Genomic DNA, 8,540 nt, shown 5'->3' with positions numbered 1-8,540 from the left:
CAAAACCATTCGGTTAAACACCAAAACCATTGGTGAAATCTTGAACATTCCCTTTGAAGGTCAAAAATTTTGTCCCAACAACTTGTATGAATGGGCTGGTATGTCTAAATATGATTCTTATGTTGCCTTATGTCGGTATGACAAACGCAATATGGAGCAGATGAGGACTCAAGCTGGTTCAAAATATGTGCAGCAGCGGTATGGAGTTGGGAATCTTACAGTTGATTATCGCATTCTGCACTATTTTCTCAATTACATTTTGGTTCCGAAGGCTAGAAATTACTCTTAAATTTCAGAGTTTGAATTACATATCATGAACTTTATGTATGAAGGATGTCCACTAAACTGGGCATACTTTGTTAAATCTGTAATGTTTGGGTCAAAAGAAGCAACTGGCTTACCATATGCTAAAGAAGTTTCTCGGGTTTTGGAACACTTTCGGGTGGATTTCTCTAACGAAGTCATGTATACACCCACAAAGGAAAACCTGCTAGACTTGGGCGTCCTTCCTAGCATGAGGATAATCTGGAATGAGCAGCTTCAATCATATGTGCATAAAAGTGACCTTGGTCAACCATCTGATTCCGCTCAAGAGGACACTGCTGGCCCCTCAAATGTTGCTGCCCAAGATGACGAAGAAGACGAGGAAACAACGTCTGATGATGATTATATCTCCAATCACATGATCATGAACATACTTGACTCTTTCCAAACCTTCATGCAAACCCAATGCCAAAATCTGACCACTTCTATTGACACTCGTTTCCACAACATCGAAACTACTATTGCTCGCAACCATGACGCATTATCTCAGGACATTAGTAGTTTATCTGACAAGATTGATCACCTTCACATTCCAACGAATTTTGACTAGTTCGATGCTAGGAGTTTATTTGTTATTGTTTGTTTGTGTAATATTTCAATGCTATGATTTTAATTATTGTAGTTTGGTTGTGTATCGATTAATGCTGACAATACTCAAACGCGCTTACCATTTCTTTCTTTATGATGTACTTAAGTAAACATGACTCCATCCTTCATTATCTCATTCTCTTTTGTTTACAATGTGTGCTATTTTCCCTTTATTCATGTTTATATGCTTGGAATTGTATGGTTTTATATTTTTCCTTCTTTTGGACCATGTCAAAAGGGGGAGAAAATTTGGTATTGTTGTTTCTTTAAAAACCTTTGTAGGTCTTCAAACAAGCTTTCAATGTGATCACATACATTCAAGATCAACGGGGGAGTACGGATACATTACGGGGGAGCAATGTTAGAATGATACAATCTCTCCAAAACAACAACATTTTGTCATAATTAAAAAGGGGGAGAATGTAAAATACATGTTTTTGATGAAGACAAAGATTAATAAATATGATCAAAGCAACAAGCTCAAAAAGAAGTTCAAATATCTTCATTGATAAAGCTTTAAATCCAAACATATTAGATGTTTAATGTAAAGGTAAATGATACAACCAATATCTCAAATACATGAGAGCCATTCATATTTACACATGCATATAAAGTATTTTCAAAAGTCAAAATTACATTAACATAGTCTTAAAACTAATATTTCTGACAAAATACAAAGGTGTATTCGAATACAGCATAGTGTATTCAAATACAGATGCAAGTGAGAAGCAAAAGCTTCACATTTGTATTCGACTACGACCTGCTGCTGTAGTCAAAAACAAAGCAAGTCAATAGCTAAACCTTTGCATCTGTATTCCACTATGACCTGTTGTAGTCGAATACAAAGCAAGTCAGTGGCAAAAATCACAAACCTGTATTCGACTACATGAAGGATGCATTCGAATACAAAGTGCAAAATTTGAATAAATCTGAATGTTACAAAGAGGTGTATTCGAATACATACATCTTGTATTCGAATACAACTAGAAGCAATACAATTTTTCAGATCTGAAATGGTTCTAGATCATTGTATTTGTTCATCAAACCTCTTGGATCAATGGCCACGAATCTGAAGAGATGTTTATGGAGTATAAATAGACCATAACATCAGATCAAAAAACACACAATCCTTGAATCAAACCTTGAACAACTTTGAACAAAATTCTGATTTTTTACAAAGTACTTGCATTTCATTTTCATATCATTCAGAAAGGTTCTCAAAGTACTTGAAGTATTATTGGATTGAAATCATTATACCTCTCTTATATCCTTATTCCAAATCATATTATATCACTTGTAAAAGAAAGTAGCTTAATCTAAGATAGTGGTGTGATATATTAGAAGTATTGTTAGAAGTTTGTAGCAGAAATCTCAGGGTGGGAATTGTACATTTTCTGACAATAAGTGGATTAATCTCTTGTAGTGTGCAAGAGGACTGGATGTACCCTAGGTCATAAGGGAACCAGGATAATTCTATTGTGAACCAGAAAAGTAATCCACTAAGTCTCTAAAAACCAGAAAATCTCCTAACACCTAATTCACCCCCCCCCCCCCCCTCCCTCTTAGCCGTACCTCTGTACTTACAAACTTGATTTCTTGGACTATGTTCTTTACCCATTGTTGATAGGGTTCTTTTGTGATGCAACTTCTCCATCTGAGTACTTTTCCTTTTCTAATGATCATTTCCCAAGCTCGACTTATCCTTCGCAACATTAGTGAGTCTACTGAACCCGTATTGTGCAAAAAAATGCTTCTAACGACTTATCATCTGGTTTTTCCAACATAGGGTAGTTAAGCTGTCTCAAAGCTACCTCGGATTGTAATTAATACATCATTTGGTTCCCATGAGAGGTACATTTGGGAAATCGCCACATTGGCATATTACTTCATGCACCCCTTGTTCTTTATGATACCATGAAATTGCGTCCCCAACAAGGCTAGCTATACTTTGAGCCCATTCACAATTATTTTTAATTCCAACATGATATCATTTCTTGAACATATGAGACGTGAACCAGGTGTACAACACTGGAACACAACACAAAATTGTTCCCCCTTACTTCTCATGTTGCATATGCAAAGAGTAGTATACATCAACAAGAATCGCGGGAACTAGATTTTGTTTATGTTTGTTAAAAGCTAAGAATACATTAATGGCAACAAAACTTACAAAATTATCAAGGTTTTGGAATAAAAAAATACCATAGATAATCAGAGCCAAAACATCTATAAAAGTACTCCATTCTTTTTTAACAGCTAAATCCTAGCACTTTTGTTCTAGATATTTTCTTGAAAACCCATGAATGGCTCATTTTTCCTCCTTTGTACTTGCCAACTCTATTATGTCGATTTTCAACACTTCAGAAATTGCGCTCAAACTCAGTGGTTGCCCAGTATATTGATAAGGATTTCCTTTCTCTAGGGAATAACCCAATATTCGTTCAAATTCCTCTAATGATGGGGCCAACTAACAGTCTTGAAAGGTGAAACATATTAAGAGATGATCGTAATACTGAGCCAATGTCGTGAGGGCCCCTGTTTGCACATTTACTACCAAGAGATTTAAGATCTTCCCATATTTGCGAAAGAAACTCTCACGTGGTATAGTTTTCATTTGATTTCTGGTGTCTCTTAAACTTTTCAAATCAGGTTGCTTGAACATAAAAGTAAAGTTTTTCTTTTTCTCGATCCCATTGTCTACTTTAATTTAACATGTGACTAAGGGTCTTATGATTCCCCAACAATCCTGAAAATTGATGCAAATTGTCAAGTCATTTTTCAAAAGAAACAAGGTCATGAGATATGAATGCAATTATGTAGAATGACTGTTATGAATATATAACATTTTGAATGAATGTATGAGTTTTTTTTTCTTATATGGATATTCTTATGATGAAAGGGTCTATTGGCTTACGTAGTGAAACTCTCACAAGGGTGAGTCTATAGCCTAACCACGGTTCTTAGAGCCATTAATCCTATTTTGAAATATTGTCAACAACAATAGGTAAACTATTTGGAGTGACAATACCCTCAACAAGATCAAACTCTAGGTGAGATTTTTATGTTAACCAAACAGGATGTACATCCAGAAGGCTACCACTACACAATCTCAACACTAAACTTAAGTTTTGTTCAAATCCGAGTATAAGGTTTCACTCATAAGTGTTTGTCTTAGTAAAAGGGTAGGGTGTGGAATAAGTATGATTCAATAACTCCATAATGATAATAAAACATATATACATAATAAATAAATAAATAAAAATGACCTACAAGCTTAAAAAAATATCATAATGTCAACTAATACTTAATAAGAAATAATAAATACAATAAAATAAAAGAAAATGAAAATGAAAAGTTAAAAATTATGCACAATTAATTTTTTAGGCTTGACTCTCCAAAATTTCCCTAGCAGAGTCGCTAGCTATTGTGGCCTAAAATTTCGAGTGTTTCTCGAATTCAATGGAGTCGCCACAAAAATTTATTTTAAAATAGGAAAATATTGGGAAACCCTTAAAAATAGAAAGAAAGAAAAAAGTGATATTTGCAACTAAATTTTGAGTTCGGGAGTCGATTATGCATACGGAAGGTATTAGCACCCTACGACATTCGTTAAAACAACGGTTACATATGATTAATTATGCAAGCAAGATTAATATTAACTTAAGTATATTTATTTCTCCTTATTATTAAATATGAATAACAATTACTATTATATTTTTTTAAAGATGATTTTGGAATAAATGTGTGCTTAACAAATAAAGGACAAAAAAAGAAATTTTTATTAATGTGCTTGACAAGAATGTGATCTTGCTCCCACGTATCTCCCGGTGCGATAGAGAAATCAAAGATACATAGTTTTTGGGTAGAAAATACTGATGTGTTGAATATTTTTTTTTTAAAGAAAATTGGTTTTGTTATATTTAAAATAAATAAAAAATTGATGAGAAAAGTAAATGAACTTGTTTGACTTAAAAAAAAAATTGAAATGCGAGTTTTAGGACTATCAAATTGTATAACTTGTGTCTCAAAATCTCAAAGAATAAAAAAGATGTTTCATCTAATTAATCCTTTTAAGAATATTTTTAATTATTTTTAGTTTAGATATGAATTTAAAACCACCAAGTTGTACAATATGTGTATTAACAACTCAAAGATAAAAAAATAATACCACATCTAATTAAACAAATTTATAAGTCAATTTATATTAGTTTATTAAAAAAATAATAATTAAACAATTATATGAAATAAAATCAGTAATAATCAAAAATAAAAATAAAACCTGGAGTGAAAGAAATATATGAACTTGTAGCTTAATCTATTAAATAAACAAAAACATATTTTAATCAAATAATAGAACCAAAAATATTATATACAAGTGGGAGCTCATTTTAATACATCTTTTAGTTAAACAAGTGATAGAAATAAAACTCATTTTAATACTAAAAATACACAGCTTCATCAATTTTAATTAAATAATGAAAATAAAACTCATTTTTTTAATATTAAATAACACAAAATAAAACTAAAAGAAAATTTATTAAAATTTCTTACCGATGAAAATAAAAGAGGCTATCTAGTAGTTAACTAAATAAAACTCATTTTAATATTAAATAACACAAAATAAAACTAAAAGAAAATTTATTAAAATTTCTTACCGATGAAAATAAAAGAGGCTAACTAGTAGTTAACTATATCCATTACTTAGTAGTTAGTGTTGGGGAGTTCGGGGGAGCGCGACATCCGGAATGGGCTAAACATCAAGAATTCTTAAGAGATTTAGACACCACATCTTAATCCAAAACCTTAAGGCATTAGGTTTATGGGTTATTCTCCTTATATATCCAATATTTCATCCATTCCTAGTTAATGTGGGACTAACCACTCATAATTGAATTCCAACAATTAGTTGTAATCATGAAACACAATTATTTAAGTTAAATGACATGAAGTATTTATATGATAGCAGAATAAAGATATATGCTAATTACTAGCTAAGCTAACGTGTAGGAAGAGCAATGCGGTCACATCTATATGCAAAAAGCCTGAGAAAAAGTAAGAATACAACTGGTATCATGTCTTTAATAAAAAGAACAAATAAAATCCAAATAAAAAAAAGATTTTTACCAAAGTACATCTATACCACACTCCAAACAAGAAGCATCGATAGCAGAAAAACAAAAGCTTTCATTTTTTGAATCAATCAAACTCTAGTTTCAATTTTTGTTTCCAATATGATGAAGTTCACATTTTTAGTAACACAAAGTTTGAAAAGAAAAGCAAATATAAAGAAGGAATAAAGTATATGCCTTTTCGGATACCAAAGGCCACGGTAAGTATAGAGGCGGCAGTGCACGGTAGTGTGCAGCTCGATAGAAACCTTAGAATAGTTTTCTTCTTGTTTTATTTTTTCTTTCGTTTTTTGTTTGTATCAGATCTTTTTCTTTCCCTTTTGAAAACAAATGAATATGTATTTATAGAGTTTTTCACTTGTTTAGTTGCTTTCTTTGTTTGTGTCTCTATTTGAGTTTGAGTTCTCTAGTTCCTTGTTTGATGTTTTTTTTTCTTTTGCTCATCATCTGCGTTTTTTTCTGTACATCTGATGCATTCATGATTTTAGCTTATGTTTATTTTTATATGTTCATTTGCTGAATTTTTATTTTATTTGCAGCTTTAATTTGTCTTTTAGTTTTTTTTTAAACTCAAAAGTTTGTCTCTTTGCTCTGTATAATGTGTATCATGGCTAAGGAAAAAGATAGTTGACTTTTATTACTTACATATGATCTCTCTAACTTATAAGACTATGTTTTTTTAGTTACAAAACAGACACAAGGATAGTGCTTAAAAGCAGTGCAGCAACAGAAAAATCAAATAAGGCAGGCAGCTAGAGCAAAAGCAAGGTAGTGCAGCAAAAGGAAAACAAACAAGGCATGTAGCAGCTGGCAAGGCTACATAAAATGGCTTTCTTTATTTTATTTTTTTTAATTGTAATTTGATTTGGCTATAATTTGACTTGACTTAATGTTGTAATTGTAATTTAAACTTGTAATTTTATTGGACAAAATGAGCCTAATTTTAGCTATATTTTTTATTTCCTTATATATATATATATATTCTTTTATTGCATCACAAATTTTGATATATTATAATAAAAATAGATATTATTACTTTGTAATAAGTTGGACAAAATTGGGGTACTACATCGTAGAATAAAGCCCAATTATAGTCAATTTGTTTATGCAAATCTACCATATGGTATTTTTTCATGTTCCTTGGTGGATGTGGAATTTCTTACGGTAATCCAAATTATAGTTTCACTCTATCTTTTAGATGCATTTCTATTATGCATAAACAAATCAAACAAGTAGATGTATTCCATAAACAATTGTCTTCAAGATTATCGTATGTTAGATGTAGGTAGGACCTCCAGAGAAACTGATATATAAGAGGTTTGTTTGAAATGTATGCACAAGAAGAAATAAAATAATATAAATAAATAAATATTTTAATATATTACATCATTAACGCTCATGCGATCAATTTTTTATCGATATCAAGCGGTATGATAATAAGGTGTATCGCCAAATTTCATACCATTTTCACTATATCTATGAAAATAAATCTGAATGTTAGTGAATTATTTAATAGTTTTATAAATACAATATTTACCTTTTTTGATGTTTATCTTTTTGTGAACAGAAAATATGGCTCAAAATTACTTATTGGTGTAGGAAATGACATATGATACCATGTCCAAGTTTGAAGTAGATGTGAACATCCAATGATCAACATAATACTAGGTTCAGATGCGCGACACAATTCTCTATACAATGTTGTCAAGCACGCCGAACCCCAAATGTATTCTCTCATCTCTTGCAAATCTCTTAACAAATGTAACCACATAATAAGTATTATGTTATGAGATTTGTCAGACATTAATAAGCCTCCAATCAATCATAAAATATACGCTCTACAATGTATAATTATTTCTTCACCTGAAGATTCTGGAGTTAGCATTGAAATATTTTTCTCAATCATTTTAATTTTATAAAAAAAATCTTTCTTTGAGATTCAGGTGGCATGACTCCTAACAAATCTAAAAAGTCAATTGTCCATGATAGCATAGTTGATCCAGTAACTGCTTTACCCCCAACACGTAAGCCAAATAGCAATGCAACATCTTCTAATGTTATGGTACATTCACCTGTTGGAAGATGAAACATGTGGATTTTAGGTATCCATCTTTCAACTAAAGCAGTAATAAGTGAGTTATCTATTTTATAGCTTTCCATTTGTAATAGGTTATCAAACTCGGCTTGATTCAACAATGAAATTATTAAAGGATTTTGTTTAATATGTTTATGGTTAAGTGATCTTAAATTTTTAGATGAATTTTGTAAAATATATAAGCAAAAAATTAAAAATATATTTGAAGATATTAGAATGAGATGAATCCTATATTTGCTAGAAATAGAATGAAACTTAGTAAAAAAAATATATAAGAAAAGATTTTAAAAAAATTATAACATAAAGTATTGTATCGCTTACAAAATTTTGAATGTGGTGTAGCACTGAAATATTTATATGTATATTTGAAGAAATATGTATATTTAAGGAGTGGAAGAGTGAAA

This window comes from Cicer arietinum, chromosome 2 (genome assembly GCF_000331145.2).
Source record: "Cicer arietinum cultivar CDC Frontier isolate Library 1 chromosome 2, Cicar.CDCFrontier_v2.0, whole genome shotgun sequence".
NCBI lineage: Eukaryota > Viridiplantae > Streptophyta > Magnoliopsida > Fabales > Fabaceae > Cicer > Cicer arietinum.
Note: the sequence above shows the minus strand (reverse complement) of the source record.